The sequence below is a fragment of the Crocodylus siamensis genome, chromosome 9 (genome assembly GCF_052110815.1).
Source record: "Crocodylus siamensis isolate JL-2025a chromosome 9, ASM5211081v1, whole genome shotgun sequence".
Lineage (NCBI taxonomy): Eukaryota > Metazoa > Chordata > Crocodylia > Crocodylidae > Crocodylus > Crocodylus siamensis.
Window position 1 is genome coordinate 14,828,223 of NC_143403.1, and position 24,273 is coordinate 14,852,495.

The 24,273-nt window shown below is 42.8% G+C and overlaps 1 protein-coding gene across 2 annotated transcripts in view; it reads left to right on the top strand.

The window, feature by feature from the left end:
* BEAN1 (brain expressed associated with NEDD4 1) overlaps window positions 1-24,273 on the top strand; it is a 119,308-nt gene that overhangs the window by 88,840 nt on the left and 6,195 nt on the right. The window lies entirely within an intron of this gene.

Genomic DNA, 24,273 nt, shown 5'->3' on the forward strand with positions numbered 1-24,273 from the left:
TTGTGATCATCAAATTACAAGCATAATTAAGATTACTTAGAGATTCCTTGGAGATCATCCAATATGCCCACAACTCAGAAACACACACATACCAACACAACTCAAAGCACATGTACATAACACAAAAGTGCACAAATCCATATCCATGGTTACTGGCACTAGCCATTTACAAGTGTAAAACCATAAGCCATTTCATTTAAATCTTTCCATATGTACACATTATATATAGACAGAGCCAAGTGAAAAAAAAAGAAAAGCTCTCAATAAAATGCACTTAAAAATATACTTAAACTCTCATTTTACATTAGCTGTTGACCTTGAGATTGTTGGGCTAACAGTAATAGAAATGGAGCAGAAAAGCCACGTAATAAGTGTGAAAAACCTTTGCCCTCAATTATTCTGCTCCTCTGCACTGTTCAGCGAGTCTCATTTCTCAGCCTTCTTAACCCTGTTGTTCTATCAGAGAACAGAACGGAAGAGAACATACATTATTCTGACACATCCCTGTAACTCTGCTCATGCTCTAGGGTCAACAACAAATGGAGACCTTTACCGCCAACAGCACTTCACTCATCTTTGTTCCCCAAAGGTGTTTTTAGAGACATCGCTTGAATTAGTGAGAGAGTATCGATGGGTATAGGCGCAGAGAGAGGGAAGTCATGCTAAATGACCCGATACCAAACTTTCAGGAAACCCTACACATCGGTTATGCACTTCTGTGTGCGTGTGCTACTACGTGCTTTTCATACAAGAAAATTCATATACAAGTTTAGAGGCCATTGATACTTCTAATACATCTTGCATTATGGATAATACAAAAAGGGGATTTCTTATCCCAATCCTATATGCAATTTTGCAAATCTATATGAAGTTTTCCTTCTCTGTTGTCAGTTCAGTTATTTTTTCATTTATTTTAATTTTATAGAATCAACTTAGATGAAAACTTGTTTTTCAGACTTCAGATTTTCTAGAAACTCTTTAAATGTGTACACAGTCAATCTTTACCAAATAACTTTTAATGCCAAGTTAGAATTTCTATATGGTAATGGTAAAAGCAAAGATTATCATTAATACACCCTCCTAACCAAGTGCAGTTAATCAGGTAGTCCCAGCAGCAAAACTAATGGAGTATGAAGATGAACTTCAAGCCAGAACATCCCATTGCAGAATCCTTCCTTGCCCCCAAACCACTGTTTTTAATGCTATTCTATTCTCGCTATAAGTTGCTTGGCCTAGCATATTAAATGTATCAGTATGCATCAATATACATCTAATATGCATTGATAAATAGAGAAGGGGGAAAGCAACTTACACCTGGAACTCTTCAGCTGTATTTTTAATGTACCAAGGAGACACTAAATCAGTCCCAACCTCTTTTGTGCCTTCAAACTCCAACACTTTACAGAAGCAGCATCTTTTGAAAATTCCATCCTGTATTTATCAGTTAAAGCTGTTTAGTGCCACAAGTCTTTTTAGTTATAGCAGAATACCAGTAATTGCCTTTTAGGATAGAAGTGTGGCTGTCACTATTCTTATCCTGATCCAGCAACCTGGGGCTGCCTGGTTTACTACTTATTATGGTTTCCACTATAAAACCCTGCTCCCATCAAAAAAAATCTTCTTCATTAGCCTTGCAAAACCCTACTTGCCAACTTGCTCAGGGCATGTAACAGTTTTTAATGGATAAAAAAAAAAATATCACTGGCTTTTTGGTTATCATCATCATCAATGTAGTAAAGATGGGAAAATTGATTTTGTGCTGGAGAAGATAAATTTTTGCTCTAGTTTTGCAAGGCTGGTGAGCCTGAACTGCTTTGTCTCTGTATGCAATGTCCCTGGGGCCAGTGTGCAGATCTGTGGTGCTTCTCATGCTGTTTTATACCATTCTGTCAAACACTAAACAGCTTTAAACTTTATTTGGTCCCTTGAGAGTTTCCTCTCCCTGTGGGATTCCTCGGGTGAAAAACAACCAAGGCAGAGTCTCCAAGCTGTGACCCTGGGGAAGTGGCTGGGCATAAAGGTGTCCGATTCAGTTGACCCTACTTCATGGAGATACCCCATGGGAATATAGGCAGGCATCCTAAGTTGGAAAGGTCCCACACTTCTCTGTTTAGGGCTGATGTTGGGAGAGGCATCAAGTCAGATGAGCTGCCCAAAACTTCTGGTTTACATGACCTTGTGCATGGCAAGTATATTGCATTTCCTATCCAGTGCCTCCCTTGACAAGAATCTTTATCAAACACAATAAGAAAGAACATTGCAAATTTCACCCCAATCTCCATCTTTCTGAGGGCAAAATCCTTACTCTAGAACTAATGATACACCCAAGCTGCACCCATGCAACAATACCCGGCTGCAAGTGCTACCTTGAGGGGGCACCAGAATCACTCCCACCATGGCAATCTTTGCCATAGCAGGAATAGCCCCACACTGCCTGGCTGTAGAAGCCAAGTGGGCACAGCTCCTCATCCAGCAACGTATCTGGGGAGCAAAAGAGCAAGCGGGATGAACCCTAGAGTCTTTGCCATGGCAGGTACATCCCTGTACCTGGTAGGGTATCTTGGCAGGGATGGGGGAGTGAATAGTGCACCAGGGCCAGCTTCCAGGGAGCCCGCACCATGGGGCTGCCACAGCTGGTATGCAGTAAGCCCATCCCAGTGGCAGCAGCCTGAGCCTACAGTACCACAGCAGTACCAGCTGCAGCTTGATTGCAGAGAGCAGGGACAGGTAAGACCCTGTCCCCACTGTCCAGCGGCCTGCATAACCTCCTACCCCACCTGGCTCAGGTGCTAAAGGAGTTTGCAGTGCCTCTAACCCAGGCTAGTTCTGAACAAGCTAGCTGGGTGGGCCAAAAGCAGGACAGCCACATTGGCAGGGCATTCTCCCCTGGATAATGTCCCTTTCTAAGCTCAGGTGCGTCTGCACTGCACTGCACTGCACTGCATTGTACCATGAAGACATATCCTAAAGTGTTACTTAGTAGAGAATATTAGTATTATTATTTAGATGTATATATACTGCCATACCAGAAAGGGCCATAGTACTCTAATCTCACCTCCTGACTTTGGGGGAGATGGGAGTAGAGGAAATATGAGTCATTCCATAGTAACCTCTGAAAATTGAGTAGGGCTAGTGTGAGGGCAGGTTACTTAACCTACATCTGAACAAGCCCTTGTGAAGGCTGGCATTATTAAAAGGGCCATATCTGAGAGCAGCATCCCTTAAATGTCAACCTGTACTAATTGGCTGGTGTGGGAACAGTGCCAGAAGGAATCCCTTCCAAAAGGGAGCAATACTGGAAATTAGCTAGCAACTCTCCAATGATTTTGAGTGTCTGAGGGTGGGTCATTACTTGGATGATACACCATGGGTAACAAGAATCTCCACTCCAGGTCATCCACGCTCTCTGCATGCTTCAGGCAATTTGCACTAATAAATGAAGGAATTCAGTTTCTCACTCCGCTGAACCAAGACAAAACATCTGAAAAAGAACATCACTTTAGGCATTCTGTAGCATGAACTTCACAACAGCAAATAATGATGAAGCAGCCATAAGTGTCCTATTCATGCGATCCGTCTTGAACTATATCCCACCCGCCACCCCCCATTCAACTGGGCCTCTTTCTGATCATTTAAATATTATGGTAGTTCTTTTCTTTAGAAAGGATGGTGGGATTATGTTTGTATTAAACTTTGCACGCATCTGTAAAAGTCATGAGTTAATGCATTTATTTTTGAGTAACCAGAAAAGATCTCTCTTTAGACACATTTTCTTTGTTGGCGTTCCATGCACTCAAAGTTATTGCCAGGTTTTTCTTGTTAAATAAGAGTAATCCTCAAACAGAGGCTATGAAGATATTTCTAGGAGTCCTTGGGGACAAATTAAACATGTAGCAGGGACAGAAGAGGGCTGGCCAAATGGCAGAGAAAGTAGGCCACAGAGATACCTTCTGTACCAAGTCAACCAAACAGAAGCATGCAAGAATGCAATTAAATAAGATTTTAGTCAAAAAGACAAAAAACACACAGATATATGAACAGATAGGTTGATCAGACTGCAATGATTAGGGCCAAATTTGAGAAGTTCTGTGACTGGAAGTATAACATTTTACTACCTGCTCCAATTATTCTGGGAGGAAACAAGTGAACGGTTTTAGCCCATAAACCTACTTTATAGCAGATAGATCTCTTTGGTTTCCGATTCTATGGTTCGTAGACCACACACGCCTTTTTTGCTCAGTTTGTTGATCCCTTCAAACAGTGAGCTATTAACTTGCTCAGAACCATACAATGCATTAATGGGGTCCCCCCCCCACATACATCTTTTTCAAAGCGTTTGGACTGAACTGTGGAATCAAATCAGAACCTTGCATCTAAATCCACAGAGGTGCATGTAAATCTGCTTACAAGAGTAAATTGATTTAGGGCCCAATCTAACACACCGCACCCTTACTGATAACAAAGTTCCCACTTACACCATGCAATTACCTGCACGTGTAAGGTCGGTGAATTTGAAACGGATGTGTTTGGCAGCGTCCTTTGAAGTGTCAGTTCAGAACCACCAGAAACCTGAAGTTCCCACAATAGTTCCACACTAATATAGTGACCGTCTGGCTAGAAAGACTCTTGTGCTTTGTTAGTTTCCAATGGTTTCTATGTTCCTGGTTGTAACAGGATGCTCCATATTATATTAAGGGACCATTCCCTCTGGCATCTTGATTGAATTCAGGCCACCTTTCCAAGCTCCATACAAGACCAGAACAGGGTGTGCAGGATGCAGCTGTGCTGCAGCCTGGGCTCTGACTCTGCATATGCAAATAAACACTTATCAAATTAACCAGAAAGCCTGCATCATAAATCCAAATGAAACATGCTTTTTTTTATTAATGCTTTTCCTATGTTCTTGCTACCTTGCTACTGCCACAGTTAATTAAAGCAGGAAAAAAATTAATGCTTTTGGCAAATAGTCAGAAACGGAATAAATCTTATATCTTAGCGACAGTTTGGAGCAAACTTCAAGAAAAAGGAGAGCTTAGCAGATGGCTGACAATAAGATAGAGGAAGTTATGTAGGGAGGCATTTAAAATACTTCTCTTCACAAACAGTGTGAAATACCCAATACAAAACATCAGTCTAGGGTAAGAGCCAGAAAAGGTCTGTGCAGCAACTCTGACATTATGCTGTGGGGCTGTTGTATAAAAGCATCCATTTTCTGAAGGGGAGAGCCAACCAAATAGTTGTTTGGATTGGGGACTCTTCTAGTTGGTAATGGTTAACAAGAGGCACTGTTCTAGGCACTGTGTTAAGGCCTGAGAGCAAGGAAAAGCAAGGTCTAGTCCTGTCAAATATTTCTTTATGTTTTAAACTTGTGATGGTTACTGTAAATTCAAACTATTATACAGCATGTACAACAGTAACATTTTTAAATAACAAAACGTATGCAAAGGATAAGTTGGCTGACTTATTGGACTTCTTCACAGAATAGAAGTCACAGAAATATTTAAAGCTAATCTAAGATGCCCACAAAAAAAAACACAAACAAAGCAACTATGGCATAAGCATGAGAGGAAGGAATCAGGAGCAGAAGTGGCCAGAATGGGAACCACTGTATTGACTGCAGGGATGAATTAATATGTAGCATATATCTGAAGTGAAAGACGTGCAAATGAAAGCTGGTTCTATAATGCCAGGAGCAAGCACCAAAAACTTAGCTTTGCTTAATGTTGTTTCTAATATTAATGTCCTGTAAGAGGCAGAAGCATTACATCACCACATACCAGGTGCTACTGAGCTGGGCCTTCTTGCACACGTTATTGTTGCTAAAATCATCCACTCAGAGAAATCTGGCAGTACATATCTAGCCTGCACACGGCCAGGGGCTGACTATAATCATTTTAGACTATCATTTTCATTAAGCTTCATGCTCAGGCTTTAAATCGGAAAATAAGTAGGAGAAGGTCTCTTGGCTGTGGGCAGGGCACAGACTGAAAGCATGAGACAGCTTTCCACTTCTCTTTTCATAGGTTATGCCAACCTATTTCAGTTTTGAGAAGAGATTAACATAGCCTTGGAACTGGGGGCATAACAAAGCCCACAGCTTGACGACATCCCCAAGTCAGAATGTGCCTGAAGTCTGAGAAGTACAATTTCCAAAATCCACTGCACGGGGTGGTTGTACAGCCCCTGCTACTGCAGGTACATGACTCAAGTGCAGCATTCTTCCAATATGAAAGCATGCTTAAGGGTCTCATTCTGCAAGCCCTCACCCATGCCCTGTTAAAGTCAGTGGGACTGATGGTGTCAGTTATAGTTTGAAGATCAGGCCTGGACTACAGACACTCACTCAGAGGCAAATTTGCACCAGTCTAAGGAAGGCTAAATTCTGTAAGAAACTATTGGAAGAGCTGCCTTTGAGATCAGAGTACAGCTTTCCCCACTTGGATGTAAATATTGTAAGCAATGAAAGGAGCGCTCAAGAACCAAGTTTCTAGACCCAACAAAAGTGGTAGTGGTCAACAAGGGAAATAAACCAAAGAATAGGGGTCTTGAGGAGTCAAAGCCAAAATAAAGTCACCCCCGGCAGCCAAAGAAAATTGATCACTGGCTTCAGAAACTTTATACATGCACGTAAATTAAAGAAAGGATTGCACAAGTATACTTGGGAATGAAATTACACAGCTGCCTGCCACTCCAAGGAGGCATTTCAGCAAGAGGACACCCATCCCAACCATGCCCAATATAGGGGCAACTATGACAAGGATCCCAACACATAAGGGATATCCTCTAGGCCTGGCTGAGGTAGCACAGTGCTGCCCTGTACGACAGCCAGCCTTGTATGAGAGCAAAAACTGAATGACCTTTTAAACCCAGTTTGACCTGGTAATCATACAAGTGGCGTCTCACAAATCTCTCAGAATGACAGGAAACCACTCGCTATTTTGCTGCTCAGCTTGAGCTCTGATGAGCCCAATACCTAGATTTCCTGGAGGAACAGGCTGCAGAATGAGTCTACCCTGGGCAATAGTTTTTCAAGCAGCCCCACGTACATGCAGCTCTGCAGGAGGATGTCCAGTGAAGGGTTCTCTTCTAGATAAATTCTGTTTGGGAAACTAATTTATGAAAGATGCCTTGGGATGGTAATAATTTAATTGCTTTGATGTCTGAGCCACAGATCTCATTTAGGGCTTAATTTGATTATTGCTATAGATGCTTTTCCTAATCATTTAGAGAAATGCCATGCATTTGGTTTTGTCATAGTCCTGCCACACTCCCAGGGCATTTAAACAGCAGTAGTTTGGTCAATTTATCTTGACAGCCCTCGATATGTGGTGCTTATAGCCATAAACATCCCCTTCGCAAAATTAATGACTTTCTAATGAACCAGGGATCAGTGTGAACGTCTGTCAAATTAATTTCACATGAGTAATGAAAAAGGAGAGACAGGTACAAACTAAACAGAGTCCAAATGGCACTTGGCAGTATGTTAGAGTCCATTTAGATCATGCACAAGTATGTTCCCAAGGCTGGGGATCTTTCACATGGCAGCTGTAATCCTGAAACTTCAAAACCCGTGGTTATGAAAGGGGGAAAGGGATCCATTTCTTCACATTTTAGTCACTCTTGCTGAGAAAGACGGCTTGCATGGCCTGGCAAGGAGTCCAGAGCATGATGTTCTCTGCCATAAGATGACAACAAACCTTGAGCCAACAAAAAAAGACATCGTAACTGATATTTTGAAATTCCTAACACAAACCAGATTACCACCTTAGTGGCACATTATCTCTGTAATACATTTCAAAACTAGAGTCAGAGTAGGGGTCATTGTAACAGGGCATCAGTTATCAGTGCCCATAATCATCCTCTTTATAAATAAAATAAGGACATGAACGCAAAGTATTTCAAAGAAAAGTAAATATTACCCTCCCCGTCAGAAAAAGACAATAGCAGAGGGTACAACAGGATTCAGAAAGACCATGAAATTATACAGTGGCATTTTCACCAAAACAAACAAACATCTAGCAGTAAGGTAATGTGAGCTTCCTTGCATGAAAGGAGTTTTATCACCTTTCTTCCTCCTGCACAGAGAAAAGCGTTTCACTGTTCTTGACGAAGTGCTTTTTCACTTCTTAGCAACTGGTTATTAATGGCACATACAGTACTTCAGGCAATGAGGGTTACTGCCTGCCTCTCTCATCTATGACTCATGTCACTATCAGGTGCATTAGCGACAATGAGAAGTGCGTTTTGAGAGGAGAAAGGTGAAGGAGTCGGAAAGAAAATTTTAATGGAAACCATATGACTGACTACATCCCTATACTTCACCATGACATTTACTCCACTGTGATGAAGACTTCATAGCCACCCATTTATTCTACCGAGCTGGCAGTCACTGGTGGCAATACTGATTCTTTCTTTGAACCCAGCCACCTTGTCCATCTCCTCAGAATAATGACACTTGCATATGTAAAAACAGATTGATCACCACAGCTAGTAAGTACTTAATGAACTCTACTCTCTACAGTATGCAGGCTTGTTGCAGGTAAAGGTTTATTCTGTTCTGTGTGGAGTGCTACTGTAACCATAGTAGCTGAGCACCTTCCAGTCCATTAAGTAATAGGACTAACATACATCATGCAAAGTTTGTTCTTTCTCTTGTCATCCCTTCAAGGATGGGCGTCCAGAGCAGTGATTTGCTTTGCTTTATTTGGATGGAGGCTTCGTTCCATTTTGCCTGAAGTGGGGAGTTATAGATCACTGTCTTCATCCCAGACCTTTGCTTCATCTTTTATGTTTCCTGGTCTCAGGCTTGTCCACACTGCAGCAACAGTGAATTAAAGCACCAACAGGGATCAAGCAGGCCCCACCCACCCACACTTTCAGGCATACAGGAGACCCAGAATCTGGGAGGCTGCTCCAGGCTTGTTCCTCCAACCCTGCTCTCCAGCCCTCATTCTCCAACAGGCAGAAGAGCTTCTTCAGCGTGCTTCTGGGTCTGATGCAGGGCTGCAGGCACTGGTGGGCTCTGCATGCTTGGGACGGGTTGTTGTTACAGTGCCAACAAGCCCCAAGCGATCTGAAGGGCTAACACCATGCACTTGGCTTGATTTTTTTTTTTTTTTTTTTTGTAAGTTGAATTGAGAGGAGTGCAGTGCTTTGTGCTAACTCCCACTAAGGACCAATGGCTTCACACCCAACACACTTTTTCCTCCTCCCTCTTTTAGGCCTACACACACCCATATACCATATCTATTTTAATATTGATCAATGCATATAGATGCATTGATCAATATTAAAATAGTTCTGATATGTATATGCAGCATGTATGAGTGCTTCAATTTGTTGCTTTAACAAAGGTAAGCAGTTCACGAGTTTACTGAGAAATCTAGCAGCCCATCACGTGTACAGATCAAACCCAACTGTTTAGGGCAGGCCATGGAGAATTTCATCTTAAATGGTAAAACTGCCTATACATGGTCTTCCAACCCTAGCTACGATCCCTTTAAAAGCGAGACTGAATCAGCTAATTGCACTTACTCACATCCTTTCTCCCAATGAGGATATTAAACTGCATTAATTCAGGTGGAACAAAGCCAGCTCCTGCTCTCTGGTTCTATCAAGAATCAGGCCCGGACTAAATGAGTTTGAAAAACATACTACATTGAGTTTTATCCCCCGGCAAGGGCAATGAATTCTGGCAATTATACAAGGCTAGGAGAATTTGGCATGTTACAACACCAGCTTGCCAAGCATGAAATGGGAACTCCTGGGTACACCCAGATAATTTAATTGCTCCATCCAGATTCCCATACAACAAAGATGTCAGCATAGCCCAATCACATTCATTTTATTAGGCTTTTAGAATATCTGGCAAAATAAAACACACACGTTGTATAAACAGAAATACATAATGCTAGTGCTTTATATCCTTTCTCCCTAGGCATTTCTTCAGTAGCTAAAAATGCTATTGAAAAAAATCTGACAGCATATGAACCAGTGGAAACCGCTTTGAGTTTTATCACCCCCTTTTGTAGAGGAGAAGCACAATATGGCCACCTTTACATGTCCAAGATACTGGACATAAGAACATAAAACAGAAGGTCCTTCCGGACTGTACAGTACAGTCCTCTACATTCACAGGCAACTACTTACTCAAGAATTCCCCAAAACTGCCCCTTCCGACCCTTGCACATATCAGCGTGATACAGAGCTGGTAATCCTGCCTTGCAAGAATTCTGAGTCTCTGGTCCCTTAAGGCACCCCTCCTTGCATCATTTCTAATTAATATTAGAAACAGGTTAATTGCTTTTTGATTAGTTTGTTGATATTTTCTGCTAAGGGATTCTTAGATGACTCATGCATTTAATGGCCCATCTGGTAAGCACAGGAAAACTGCCCTGTTGCATGATATTGTTACACTGGCCTTCAGGAGGTCAACGTCTAGAAGTACAATCCTCACCAGACTGTCTAGACTGGAATCTTACCTTTCCTCAGGTGGCAATATAGAACTAGGTCAGATCCTCAGCTGATGTGGTTCAGCATCTCTCTACCTGCTTTGTGACAGCTACATCCATTCACTTCACCTAACAGATCTTTTGAATGTTTTTTATCACTCGGCTTACACCCTATTCTCTAAAAGGGGAGTGGTTCCATTTAAAGATCATTCCTCAAAAATTTCCATAGCCAACTTAGCCATGCTAATTTAATTCTGCTCCCATTGAGGTCTAGAGCAAGACTGAAAGTCTCTTTCAATGGGATTAGATCCTGGATCTCTATTTTAGGCCTATATTGTTGCCAGTACACTGTAGCTTAGGACAAGGAGCAGTGAGGAGCAGGGAGATCTCTCAGATGCTTTTGACCCCAGACAGGGGAAACAATGACCACTATGGAGCTAAGGGACTGAACTAGGTCTCAAGAGATCTTATATTCTTAGTTTTGTGCTCCACATAATGCTAGCTCCTTGCATTAGTTATTAATGGACAATTGTTTTCTTTATTCATTTTGATCTTGTAAGAAAAACTTATTTTATTGTCACATTCTTATACGGCAAGCAAATACAGCAGGGGATTTCACAGTATTTGGAGGCCCTTCATCTGTCATCCCTGGAATCTGGAATCAGAGAAAACTTTCAAGGAAATTCAACCCTTTCAAAAAGAACTGGTTCACTGAAAGGGGCTGGGCTCCTCAAGGATGTGAAGCAATGGGAGCACCTTTTATGACTGCTACTAGCAATAATGTATTGGTCAGCAAGTCACAAGCACAGTGCCACAACACCCTGGGGTGCCACGAAATCCTTTTAAGGGTACCATGGGGTGCTGTGCAATATTACTGTCACCTAGAGAAACATCTACATATGGCTCGTGCAACGTAGCTTCAAATAGGAAGCCAACAGTGCCAAAAACTTGCAGACCTATTGTGTGCTTTCTGAGTTCTTTGAGACAGAACAATTCCTCTGTTATATTTGCATAATCAAGAAACAAGTGAAAGCTAAAGAGCTGGCCTTTTTGGAGGGGTGTCTGGAGGCTAATGAGGGGTGCCCAGAGTCAGAAGAGGTTGAGAACCACTGGTCAGTATTTAAGAATGTAAATGCTGTAAATCAGGCATCAGGACCCCTGGGTTCTGCCAGGACATGCTGAACTTTGGGCCCAATCCAGAGACACTTGTGATCACTGGAAAGACTGATCGAATCAGGGGGCTTTGGACCTTTGCCTCTCTGTGCCTCAACTTCTCCTGTAAAACGAGTGTAATAAAAGCTGTCTTGCAGGATGTTGGAAGCTGTAATTACATGGGGAAAAGGCCCCAAGATTAAGCAATCAGGTACACATCAGTGAGGCTGTCAGAAGATTAGCTTAATTGGTCGTAACATTGCCAGCAATATCAGTTTTACAGTACCGGGCCAACACCATGCTATTACTAAAAATGATTTCTGATCATCTTCTTGGAAAAAAAAAATCCTTGCCAGATTTCCATCTGGTTTTCCAGTGATCAGCATATCTATGGCCTGCCTCAGCAGGATGTGCCCTTAATCTGCTGGGAAACTCAAGATAACAATTAATCAAAACATGCCTGCCTAGAAATATGGTCCTACTCCAAACTTCACACTCTCACCCATTATAATAGTGTGCATCATTTTTCTGAGCTCCTTAAATACCAGGATATTAACCACTACAGTGATATATTAGGATGAATATAGTTGGTTTTCAGGAGTGCAGTTCCCATGTGATGCCCTGAATCTAAATAGAAGTAATCCATAACACATGATTTTAAGAAGGCACGTTTTTCTTAATTGGGTGTCATTATTATAGCGGTGCCCATAGTGCCACTGCCATTTGTAATGGTTATGCTAACATAGGGTAAACACAGCTTATCAAGGGTTTATAACTGGTATGGAAGAACTAGTCCAGGCTGAAATTTGTCTTATGAAATTAAGGCTCTGCTTAGATGATACTTTCTGACATCTCTTAACTACCCAGAGTCACAGATGGTCTGAAATAGGTATCCTCAACATGATTTGTCCCTGATCATTCCCAAGACATGATCAGACAGTGATCCAAGGAGGACATTTCTTCCCAACACCCCTCAGCACTGAGGGTATCCTTTCCTCCATCTAAATAGAGGGTTCATTAGACAGAAACTTCTCCACACTGCTCTTCTTTTAACTGCCTTTATTTTTCTGGATCTTTTTAATTCAGTGTTCAGTTGTCCACCTTTTAATTTGACTTTAAGCTCTTCTAAATACTCATGAGTTTGGCAAGCTTTCTAACTCAGAAAGCACAGCCAGTTTGTCATGGTTCTAAAACCATAAGCTCAAGTTCTTTAAAAGGAGTATTTTCTTTTTAGTACTATAAACTGCAAGTGCAGCAGGTTGTTTAGGGATCAGGGCAACTCCAAAAAGAAAGACTCCCCATAAGTTCAGTGGGTTATGGCCGGTTTTTCTTGGGCTCACGGCTACATGACTCTGCAGGCTGCTCTTTCCTGCTGAAATCAACAGGCATTAAGGATCTCAGCAGCTCATCGGAGGGAACTCACTGTTCCCACATCCATGTGCTCAACCACCGTTTTCACTGCACTGGAGTCCCAGTAGCACAAGCCAACCTTTTCAAATCGGAGAATCATTGTTTCTTTGGAAGAGTCAACAGATCTGAAGAGACAAAGCTTTGACTGACATCTCATTGAAGACTCAGTTGACCTGCTATTGACTGACAGTTTTCCTTTGTTTGCTGTTTGTTGTTCCACTCATATTATTGGGTCTAATCCTAGTGAGATGGCTATGATAAATGTCTCTAATCCAGAACAGATGAATATCTGCTGCCCATCTGTGCTGTGTGCTTGCTGAAAATAAGTTAAAGGCAGGCACTTATTTATCTCCCCCACTTGCTTTGCTTTCCAATTTTCAGGGCTAGTCAGACCAAAAAAAAAAAAAAATCCTAGCATATCATGACCCGATTCCAGAGAGTGAGAGGAACTTCCTGCAAGTGAAATTACACAAGCAGCACCAATGGAGTTACCATTGTAAAGGGATGGAGAAGCAGGCCCTATGGAGATGCTTATTTCACAAAATCTTTAAATACTAAAATGCTTCCATGCCTCAGATTGTTATGCATGTCATCAGTTATGCATTGTGTACTTCCTAACAAATAGTCTTCTCTTCCTAGTGAGACTGTCATAATTCCTGAATGACAGAGTTAAGTAAACTCTTGTGTGTTCCCTTAGCAACAAACCTATCCTAATACAATTTGGAGTGAGAGGAGACGTGGTTGGGGGGGGTGACTTTCTTCCTGCCTTGTTCCCCCAACAGCCACAACACTGAGACAACGGGATCAGGTGATGGATCTGCTCCCACCCCTCACTTGTTCAAAAGTGATCACGTGCTCTTGCTCTACCACCTATACTTCCCTTATGAGGACTAGGACACAAGTTTCTTAAAAGATGACCACAAAGTGTGATCTCTAGTGAGAATGAACTTATCGTTCTGTTAAAAACCAATGCCAAGACACACGGATGAAAGTGTCTCAAGGTCAGTGACCTCCTTTCTCTGTCAGGAAGGTCCATAAAGATGCACTGTATCTTAATGTACTGTAATTATGAAAAAGAAAGGGTTAAAAGAAATACTTCAGAAGAGCTGTACCCGAGAAAGCTGGAAACAAAAAACATTTGGCAAACTATTTAAAAAAATAAAAGCCACAATATTCACAAGAGATGCATGTGTAATAAAATCATAGTATTATAGAAAAGTAGGGACTTCAGCAGGTCACCTAGTCTAGCCCTCAGCTGAAGGAAGGATCATCCCTGATTAAATAAACACAGCTAACTACCCTTTGCTAAACCAGCGGTTCTCAACCTTTTCAGACTCATGGCACCCCTCGGAAAACACCAGCTCACTTGTTTTTTTACTACAGAAAAATAAAGCAGTTCTTCTTTTGCAAAGAACTGAGAAAGACTGCAACAGGTCTGCATGCTTCTGACACTCTAGATTCCCAATTAAAAGCTCTGGGTTTACGTTGTAAATCCTGTTTCCACGTTCACAGTGCTAACATTGTGTGGCACCCCATGGCACCCTTGAAAAGCTTTCAAGGCACCCACAATGCTGTGGCACCCTGCTTAACGATCGCTGCTCTAAAGCGTCCCAGTCAAGTGTCTGCATGAACCCACTTCATTGCATTTCAGTATCCCAGTCATTCCAATAAGCATTTGCTTTTTTGGTCAGAAGGATCTCTCTCAGTGTATGCAACCTTGGAAATGGTGTGCCAACTGTTTTTGAAGGGTACAAATAACTTCAAGTTAATTCCAAACCTGCAGACACTTACATATGTGTTTAGATTTACCACTGTGATTAATCCCATCAAAATCAACAGGGGCTCTTTCATGCATTGAGCTGAAGAACGTGAAAGTGCTAGCTGGATTAGGGGTCTTGTTTTGGAAAAAAATTTCTGACATCTTGTCATCTAAAACATCCCTACTTTCCCATATTTAAAAGTGGGGGTGATGAAGGTTTTGCTTTCACTGTCCTTGGGCATTTAGGATGGACTATAATTTTAACTGATACCATGCATATTCTTAAGGTAGCCCCTATAAGACACAAGCACATTCTGCAGTGGGTTTTCCACTTCCCAAGAAAAGTGGGGAAGGAGACACACATGGAAAAATAAAAGACAAACAAGAAGAATCACCACCATTTTACATTAGGAACAACAGTTTCTATTTTCACTTTCGACATAGGGTGGTTGCCCCAACCCTAGGGAGGTTGCGTGGCTGTTGACATTTCTGATTAACCCAAATGTTGTAGAACATTTTACTCTCCAAAATAAACAGAACAAAGGCTCAAAGAATGGGACTTCTGTTGCTAACTTTAAATAACCCATTTAAAGTCTAGATATATGTGAACCGTGCATAGAATTGATGAGAAATCCCCGACAATGTAATTCACGCAAGAAATTGGTGGCAATGTACCGCCTTGCCTAGGTTTATGTAACCTGAGCCTAAGCTATTGACAAGTTTAATTAAAATAAAGAACTGGCAGGCAGTGTCAAGAACAGGCAATGACACTTCTCGGCACATTTACAACGTTGATAGTTGTCAGCGATATGTATAGGGTCCTGCTATAGAAGTAAAAGGATAAATAGAACCAAGCCTGAGAACATTGATTCTACAGAAACGCTTCACAAATCTCTCCATAGCAGCCCATGCTTTTGTACTAAATTAATGAAAGAGTACACATTTTCTCTCTTCACTGGCATTCTACTTTTCTGGAGCTGACTTCTGTTTTAAACCTTGCACTTCTGACCACCTGCCTTTGCTCAAAAGTTTCTCAAGGACTTTTGCTTATCTTTCCAGCTGTACCCTGAACATCTCCAAGCCACCAACCATCTTTTTGAAAACCAGCATGACAAAACATTTGCATCTCTTACCACTCAGTCTACAGACCCTCCAGTGTGACAAACCATCGCAATGGCTGACAAATGACCTAAATGCACAATGCCTGCATTTCATTTCATGTTATTCCATAATTGTTCAACAGCCATCCTTCCCGAATTTAACCTGCTAGAGACTGCAAAGCAAATTCACACATGGAAAAAGAAAGAAAGAGAGATGATGTTGAATCTGACCTTTATGGCAAGACACATTCCCCACAGATAATTCCTTTTAGTCATTTAGAGCACAAAAGAGAGAGACAATCTTTGTTCAGTCCCATTGCCTCTATATATACACAAGCTGGTGCCCACTTCTGCCTTCAATTAATGCAGCTTCCTACAATGCAAACTTCCCCAACCCCCTTCCTATACACACATCCCAAGTAATATCTCTGTTAACACATCCAACATGAACGCACCAACCCCTAAAGTGCTGGCCTCCCTACCTGCTGCTACTGATGATGATGCCACCATCCTGTTGCATTCTTAGGACCCAGAGAGAGATGCCATGTTCCTGTTATTCCTCTCCACACCAGGGAAGAGAGGCTAAAACAAGAGGAAGAATGGGTTTCAGGTTGAAGAGGGAAATGGAACTACTCCCATTTTAATATGAGGAAGGAAGAGGGAAAGTGTGAGCAGAAACAGTTTAGTAGCTCAGGACTGGCCCTTCACACTGGTCCCTCCCTCTCTGGTGGTGGACAGTGCATCAGCCCAGCAGTTTCCCCCTCCAGGCTTTTCTCCTGTTTGAATGCTCCTGTACGCTCCCGACAGAACAGTTCCCTTCCCCAGTCCAAGACCTCTGTTTGCAGCCAGTAATAAAAGTAAGGGCCTAAGGCTCCTGGCAAACATTTAGTTAAAAGCATGATGGAATCTCATCCACAATCGCACCTCCAGCCATGCTCACATTAGTGGCAGGAGGTATGATTATGGGATCAGAAGTAGCACAAGTTTGCATTGTAGGGAGCTGCAGTAATCACGACCTCTGCACCAGCAAATAGCAAGCCAGTCAAGCGATCAACACTCACAGCCGCAGGAGCACATTGGAGCCCTCGACTCCAATGCACCATCAAGGCTGGGAACCTTGATCAGCAGATCAGCCTGGCCACATGTTCAATAAGTCATGATGGGAACCAGCCACGAAGTCATCACACATACTTTGGATAACAATGTGTGGCTTATTCCCTGTTTTATCATACCATTAACTGCATGCATATGTGGCCAGGTTACCACCCAAGATGTGATTAACTAGTTAATCATGTCTTAAGTATAACTTCTGCCTGGGGCCTAATGGTACAGGCCTTGCTTCCAAGATGGCCCAAGTGTGCCACCCAGCATGGGATTCATCTCAGCCAAGTAACATGGAGGGGCTTCTTCCACCTTCTTTCTTCAAATGTGAAACTTCACCACAAGCTGCCCCTGTTGGAAACCCAGGGTTGAAAAGATTCAGCTCAAGGCCACTGGAAGCCTTTTGATACATACATACCTCACAGCCTTAATAGTCCATTATTGTTTCATAGCTACTGGGAAGTAGCCTCTCTCCCTGCCCCCCAAACCCAGCACTAACCACTCAGGAAGGGTCTGATAGATCTTGCTATAAAACTGTAAACCCAGTGGTGTTTACATCAGGGAGGAAAAATGTGTATTTAAGGATTATGTAAGCAGAACAAGTGTCATACAGTCATAGAAGGGACCTCAAGAGGTCATCTAGTCCAGCCCCCGGCTCAAAACAGGACCATCTCCAAGTAGATCATCCCAGCCAAAGCTTTGTCTAGCCAGGTCTTAAAAACCTCCAAGGATGAAGAGTCCACGGTCTCTCAGGGTAACCTGCTCCAGTGCTTTATTGCCCTCCGAGTGAGAAAATTCTTCCTAATATCTAACCTAAACTTCCCTTGCTGCAACTTAAGACCAATGCTTCTTGCTCTGTCATCTGTCACCATTGAGAACAGCCTAGACTCTAGATCCATTGCTTTTCAAACCCCCCTTCAGGTACTTGAAGGCTGCTATTAAATCCCCCCTCAGTTCTCTCTTCTCCAGACTAAATAAGCCCAGTTGCCTCAGCCTCTCCTCATTTCATAGATTTCATAGACATCAGGGCTGGAAGGGACCTCGGGAGATCATCGAGTCCAGCCCCCTGCCCACAGGGCAGGAAGTCAGCTGGGGTCATAAGTCATGTCCCCCAGCCCCTGAACCATTTTCATTGCCCTCTACTGGACTCAAATTTGTCCACATCCTTTCTCTGGTGCGGGTCCCAAAACTGAACACAGTACTCCAGATGTGCCCTCACCAGTGCTGAATAGAGGGGCATAATCACTTCCCTTGACCTACTGGCAGTGCTTCTACCAATGCAGCCCAGGATGCCGTTAGCTTTCTTGGCAACAAGAGCGCACTGCTGGCTCATAATCGGCTTCTTGTCCACTGTAACCCCCAGGTCCTTTTCTGCAGAGCTGCTGCCCAGCCAGTCAGCCCCAGCCTGTACTGGTGCATGGGATTGTTCTCTCCCAAGTGCAGGACTTTGCTCTTGTCCTTACTGAACATCATGAGATTCCTTTTGGCCCGATTCTCCAATTTGCCTAGGTTACTCTGAATCCTAGCCCTACCCTCCAGTATATTTACCACACATCCCCAGCTCAGTGTCATCTGCCAACTTGCTGAGGGTGCACTCCATGTCCTCTTCCAGGTTATTGATGAAAGTATGGAACAAAACCAGCCCCAGCACGGACCCCTGGGGCACTCCACTTGATACCACCTGCCAACTAGATATCGAGCCATTGATTACTACCCCTTGAGGCTGACAATCCAGCCAGCTTTCTATCCACCTTATAGTCCTTTCATCCAACCATACTTCCTTAGCTTGCTTGGCAAGATGTTGTGAGGAGACTGTATCAAAATCCTTGCTAAAGATATAAGTACATCACTTCCACTGGTCTCCCCACATCTACAAAGCCACTCATCTCATCATAGAAGGCAATCAGGTTGCTCAGGCATGACTTGCTCTTGGCGAATCCATGCTGACGGTTCCTAATCACCTTCTTCTCTCCAAATGCTTAGAAACGGATTCCTCAAGAATCTGCTCCATGACTTTTCTGGGGACTGAGATGAAGCTGACTGGTTTGTAGTGATTATAGGAACCAAAGTATCCCTTTCTTAAAGATGGGCACTATGTTTGCCCTCTTCCAATCATCTAGGACCCCTTCTAATCTCCATGAGTTGTCAAAGATGATGGCCAGAGGCTCTGCAATTACATCAGCCAGCTCCCTCAGCACCCCATCCAGCCCCATGGGCTTGTACATGTCCAGCTTTTCTAAATAGTCCTTAAACTGTTATTTTGCCACTGTCAGCTGCTCTCTTCCTCCCCAAACTGTGCTGTCAGGTGCAGTTGTCTGGGAGCTGACCTTGCCTGTGGAAACTGATGTAAAAAAGGCATTAAACACTTCAGCCTTTTCTGCATCCCATCACTAGGTTGCCTCCCCCATTCAGTAAGGAACCCACACTTCCCCTGACCTTCCTCTTGTTGTTGACATACTTGTAGAAACCCTCCTTGTTACCCTTCACATCCCTTGCTAGCTGCAACTCCAATTGTGCTTTGGCCTTCTTGACTCCACCCCTGCATGCCCAAGCAAGCTCTTATACTCCTCCCTAGTTGTTTATCCAAGTTTCCACTTCTTATAAGCTTCCTTTTTGTAATTTAATTTACTGATGAGGTCCCCGCTAAGCCCAGCTGGTCTTCTGCTACACTTGCTAGTCTTCCTGCACATTGGGATGGTTTGTTCCTGCACTCCCAGTAAGGCTTCTTTAAAGTACTGCCAGCTCTCCCGGACTCCTCTCCCCCTCATACTGGCTTCCCGTTAGTCTAGGCTGGAAATCAGAATGTTCCTAACCAACAGAGCAGTGAAGTTCTGGGGTAACGGGGCAGGGTTTCAAGATGGAGCTAAGGAAATCTACAAGAGCGATCGATTATATAGCATAGTTGCCTGCAGCAGCAGGTGACTGGACTCAATGCCCAGGGGGTCCTTTCAAGTCTCCTGTCCTGCAGTCCTTTGTTTTATAAAAAGTATTATTCATTTATGGTGAGGGATTTATTACTACCACAGCATCCTCTACATGGAATTAATAGTAACCAACAGGGCTGTGCAAAGCTTTGGATCATGATTCAGATTCAGAGATAAATTCAGATGATTTGGAGGCCAAACCTATGAATTTGAATTGAGTTGCAGGAAGCTTTAGGCCTTCTGAATCAATTCAGAAAAGATTTGGAGATTCAGCCATAGGGTATAATGGGGAAGAAAAAAAAAAAAAATCAATGAAATATCTATAACTTTGTCATCTTTTAACGGATTCAAATGAAACATGCAGGAAGGTTCTGCTGAGAGCATGATGCATGCCAAGTTTCAAGGTGATAGGTGCAGGGGTTTCTGGGAAACTGCACCCCAATATCCTGAAAGTAAAAAAACTCATGGCCATGTGTGTCTTAAGCCACAGTGGGGTCAAAACTGCAGTAGCTCTTACAGAGGCCACAAAGCCTGCCAAGTTTCAAGGAGATAGGAGCAGGAGTTTGGGGGAAGCTGCACCACAAATTCTTGAAAGTAAAACTCATGTCATGTGTATGCGTTACACCACAGCAGGGTGAAAACTGCAGGGATGGTGGCCCCTGGTGAGGCCACAAATCCTGCCAAGTTTCAAGGAGATGGGTATAGGGGCTTGGGGGAAAGCTGTATCTCGAGCTGCGGACAAGCAAAACTCGTGCCATGGCTGACACTGTGCAGCGGGATGAAAGCTGCAGGGACGGTAGCCCCTGCCATGGCCATGAAGCCTGCCAGCTGTTAAGGAGATCGATTCTGGGGCCCTGCACCTCTGGCTGCTGACAGACAAAATTCATGACATGGGTGACACTGTGTGTGTTAAGGCACAGCAGTGACCCATGTCATGACTTTTGCTTGTCCGCATTTTGAGGTGCCGTTTTCCCCAAACCCCTGCACGTATCTCCTTGAAACTTAGCAGGCTTCGTGCCCTCAGCAGAGGCTACCATCCCTGCAAGTTCCATCCAAATCGGACAAAAAACAAAGTTATAGCCATTTCATTGATTCCCCATTATACCCTATGGCTGAATCTCCAAATGGGCTCCAAAGCTTCAGAGCCGATTCGGCCAAATCGAAGCAGGACACTGATTCGGAGCTCCGAATCAAATTGCTGGCATCTGAATCAGCCAAATTTGAATTGAATAGTTCCCTATTCACACAGGCCTAGTACTTCTCCACCTGCATATCTGGGTGGCTTGGTTACATTAATACCACTGGCACATTTATAGCACTGCAGTAGCAGTCTTGGGAACATCAGGGTAACAGAAGAGATATGCTCTAAGTGATCCCTATTGAGATGCTTTCATCTTTCTAAGAATGAGAATTAATAACGGTCACAAGCTGGCAGAGGGTAAATTCAGACTAGACATCAGGAGGCGCTACTTCACTGTCAGGGCGGCTAGGGTCTGGAACCAACTTCCAAGAGAAGTGGTGCTGGTTCCTACCCTGGGGGTGTTTAAGAGGAGGTTGGATGAACACCTTGCTGGGGTCGTTTGACCCCAGTACTCTTTCCTGCCATGGCAGGGGGTCGGACTTGATGATCTGCTCAGGTCCCTTCCAACCCTACCAACTAAGAAACATTTTGCCAAACATAAGTGGCCTCTGAAATAGTATTACCTTGCTACCAACGCCCATATGGGCTAAAACTATTGCTTCAGTAAGGAGCACTCACATGAGTGAGGATTTGCAGATCCGAGTTGATTCAGCATGAGCATTTTAATGCCCCATTCACACCTATTATGGTGTCATATACATCACTCATTATTTATTTTACAATATTGCCTGCATAACTTGCACTTAAAAAAAAAAGTCTGAAATCTGCCAGAATGTCAAAGTAGCAAAGATATGCACTCAAAAGGCAGGAAAGTACAAATGTAGGGCTGTCTATAGCACTTTAATTTACCCTTTCCTCCCCTGCCCCCCCAACCCTTATGCATGAGTCTTTGATTATGTACTCACATACTAATATTTTCCCCACAGCATTTGAGCCCTCATTCGGAGCACAGGATAGTGTTCATTGAATGGGTAGATTTTTTTCTTCCTCATCACATAATAATGGAAAATGTTTGGCAAACCCACTTCTTGGCATCCTCACTGAACCATGCAGAGTCAATAATAATTGCAGTCTTCAGACTCTATTGTGCTTTGTTAGCAAAAGTAGGATCTTTAGCCCAGAGTAGGGTAAGCTGAACACCATGCATGCTTCAAAGCAACATTCAGCCTTAATATCAGGATACTGAAACGCAAGTGAAATACAGAAGCACCGTTCTGACTTCTAAAGTAAAAAATACACTATTTGAATGATTTATAGCTGACTGCTTCAGAACGATAATCTGCCGATTCAGTTTTGAGAGTGCCAAGAAAATATTTAATTGAAAACATGGCATGTGTTCCCTACTAGATTTTTTAAATGCAACCCTGATCACTGAAAAACAAGTCAATTAAAGATGTACTGACATGGTTTGGGTTTTTTTTCTCCCCTCACACGTGAGGCAAAGAGGTAGTGGAGAACAACTTAAGAAAAGGATCTTTTGAGAAACATGCAGAAAGCCAGTACTGCTTAGGGCCATTTATTTCTCTTTTGTTTTGCTGTTTAAAAGTCTATTCAGTCTGCTCCACAAGAGGCTGTTTATCCCACTCAGGCTTTTAGATATTAGATTCATCCTAGATATTAAGAGATGATTTTTAATCCTAGAAAAACAGCCACAGGTGATCAGAAAACAGGGGCTGGATGCACTGTACCTCTTGCAGTTGCCACCAAGGGAGCAGACCACTGCTGTTCATTTTAGCTGGAGTTGTAGCATAATCTTTTAAGGCTTAAGGAAACCATCTTGCTTAACTGAGTATCTTACTACAGGAGTAGGATACAGGTCCTTGAGTGTCACTATTGACTGGCTCATGGTTTCTGACTGGTACTTATGGCTATATAAGTAAAAACCAACACTTTAATTGACCAATTTTGAATGCTGCTTCTTATCTAATACTAGGAGCAGTGCAGCAGCAAGCCATTCTAGCAAAAACCATCTCAACAGAAGCCAGCAGGCAGCTCACAGAGAACAAGTCTTACACTCACTCACCTCATTACTCTGCTTATCTGAAATAACCCTAACACCAGACAACTTCTACAAGCAACCTCCACAAACTCAACCCATTTACTCTAACTTCTGCAGAGGACTCTGCTACCAGGGATTTTGTAGCATGAAAGCATAATTCTAATTATTGTCTCCAGCTGACTTTTGCAACTACTGGAGTTGAGAGGCACTGTTGGAGATAATGAGCCAGATCCTCAGCTGGTCTAAATGAGTGAAACCAAACTGAAATCAATGGAGCTGTGATATTTTAAACTGTTTGGATCCTGGCCTAGTTTTTGGGGGTTTTTTTCATAGATTTTGATTTTAGAAACATTTTTGAGCATCTCTTGTCTAGAATAGGTACTCTTCATCAGTCTGATTGAGTCCATTGAAATCAGGGAAAGATTTCTACTGACTTCAATGGTTCAGAGCCTAATCCTTAAAAAATAATCTAACTAAGTGCATGTTTCAGAGTACCCAGTCCTGCAGGGGTCTGAGCTTCCTCCATTCCCACTGACTTCATGGAGAGCTGTATGTGTTTAGTGCTTCGCCAGATCAGGTCCTTGATGAACTCGGGGCCAGATTTTATTGCAAAAAAAAAATTAAATATGTTTTTGATGCTTCAGTGAGATTAATGGGGAATGGTCTGTGGGTTTTTTTCCCCCAAATGCTGTATAAAAAGTACTCAGCTTTAATCTGTCAAGTTTCTTTTTTTTAAATACTCAGGAGCTTGGTTCAAGATTTAAAGACACAGGTTAAAATATATTTTCTAATGGGGAGGAAACCTTGGGATAATATAAACTTTATGAAGAGGAGAATAGAAACATCCACTGGGTTTAAGAGCTATTGGCTAACCAGATGTATTAGCAACGCAGGCTGTGCTTTCTCACTTCATCTTTCACCTATGGGACCGGTTCTAGTGCCCTTGCTTGCACTGAGCATGATACTGAGCCTAGCGCAGCCTCACTGAGACATTCTTCGCTAGGGGATTGCGTGGTATAATCAAGCCCTTCCTAAGCAGACAAGATTTTGGGAAATGGCTTGGGACATCACACAGAAGCTCATGTGGCTGAAGAAACTGTCTTAATTTGTCTGGCTTCAGCAAAGCTGGTCAGCAGCTCTGCTAGGCAGAATGGGGTTGGGACAGGAAACCTCAGCATGTTTGTATTGGGGTGACCAACCTTAAAATAGTCATGTAAGGGAACATGAATTTGTCTG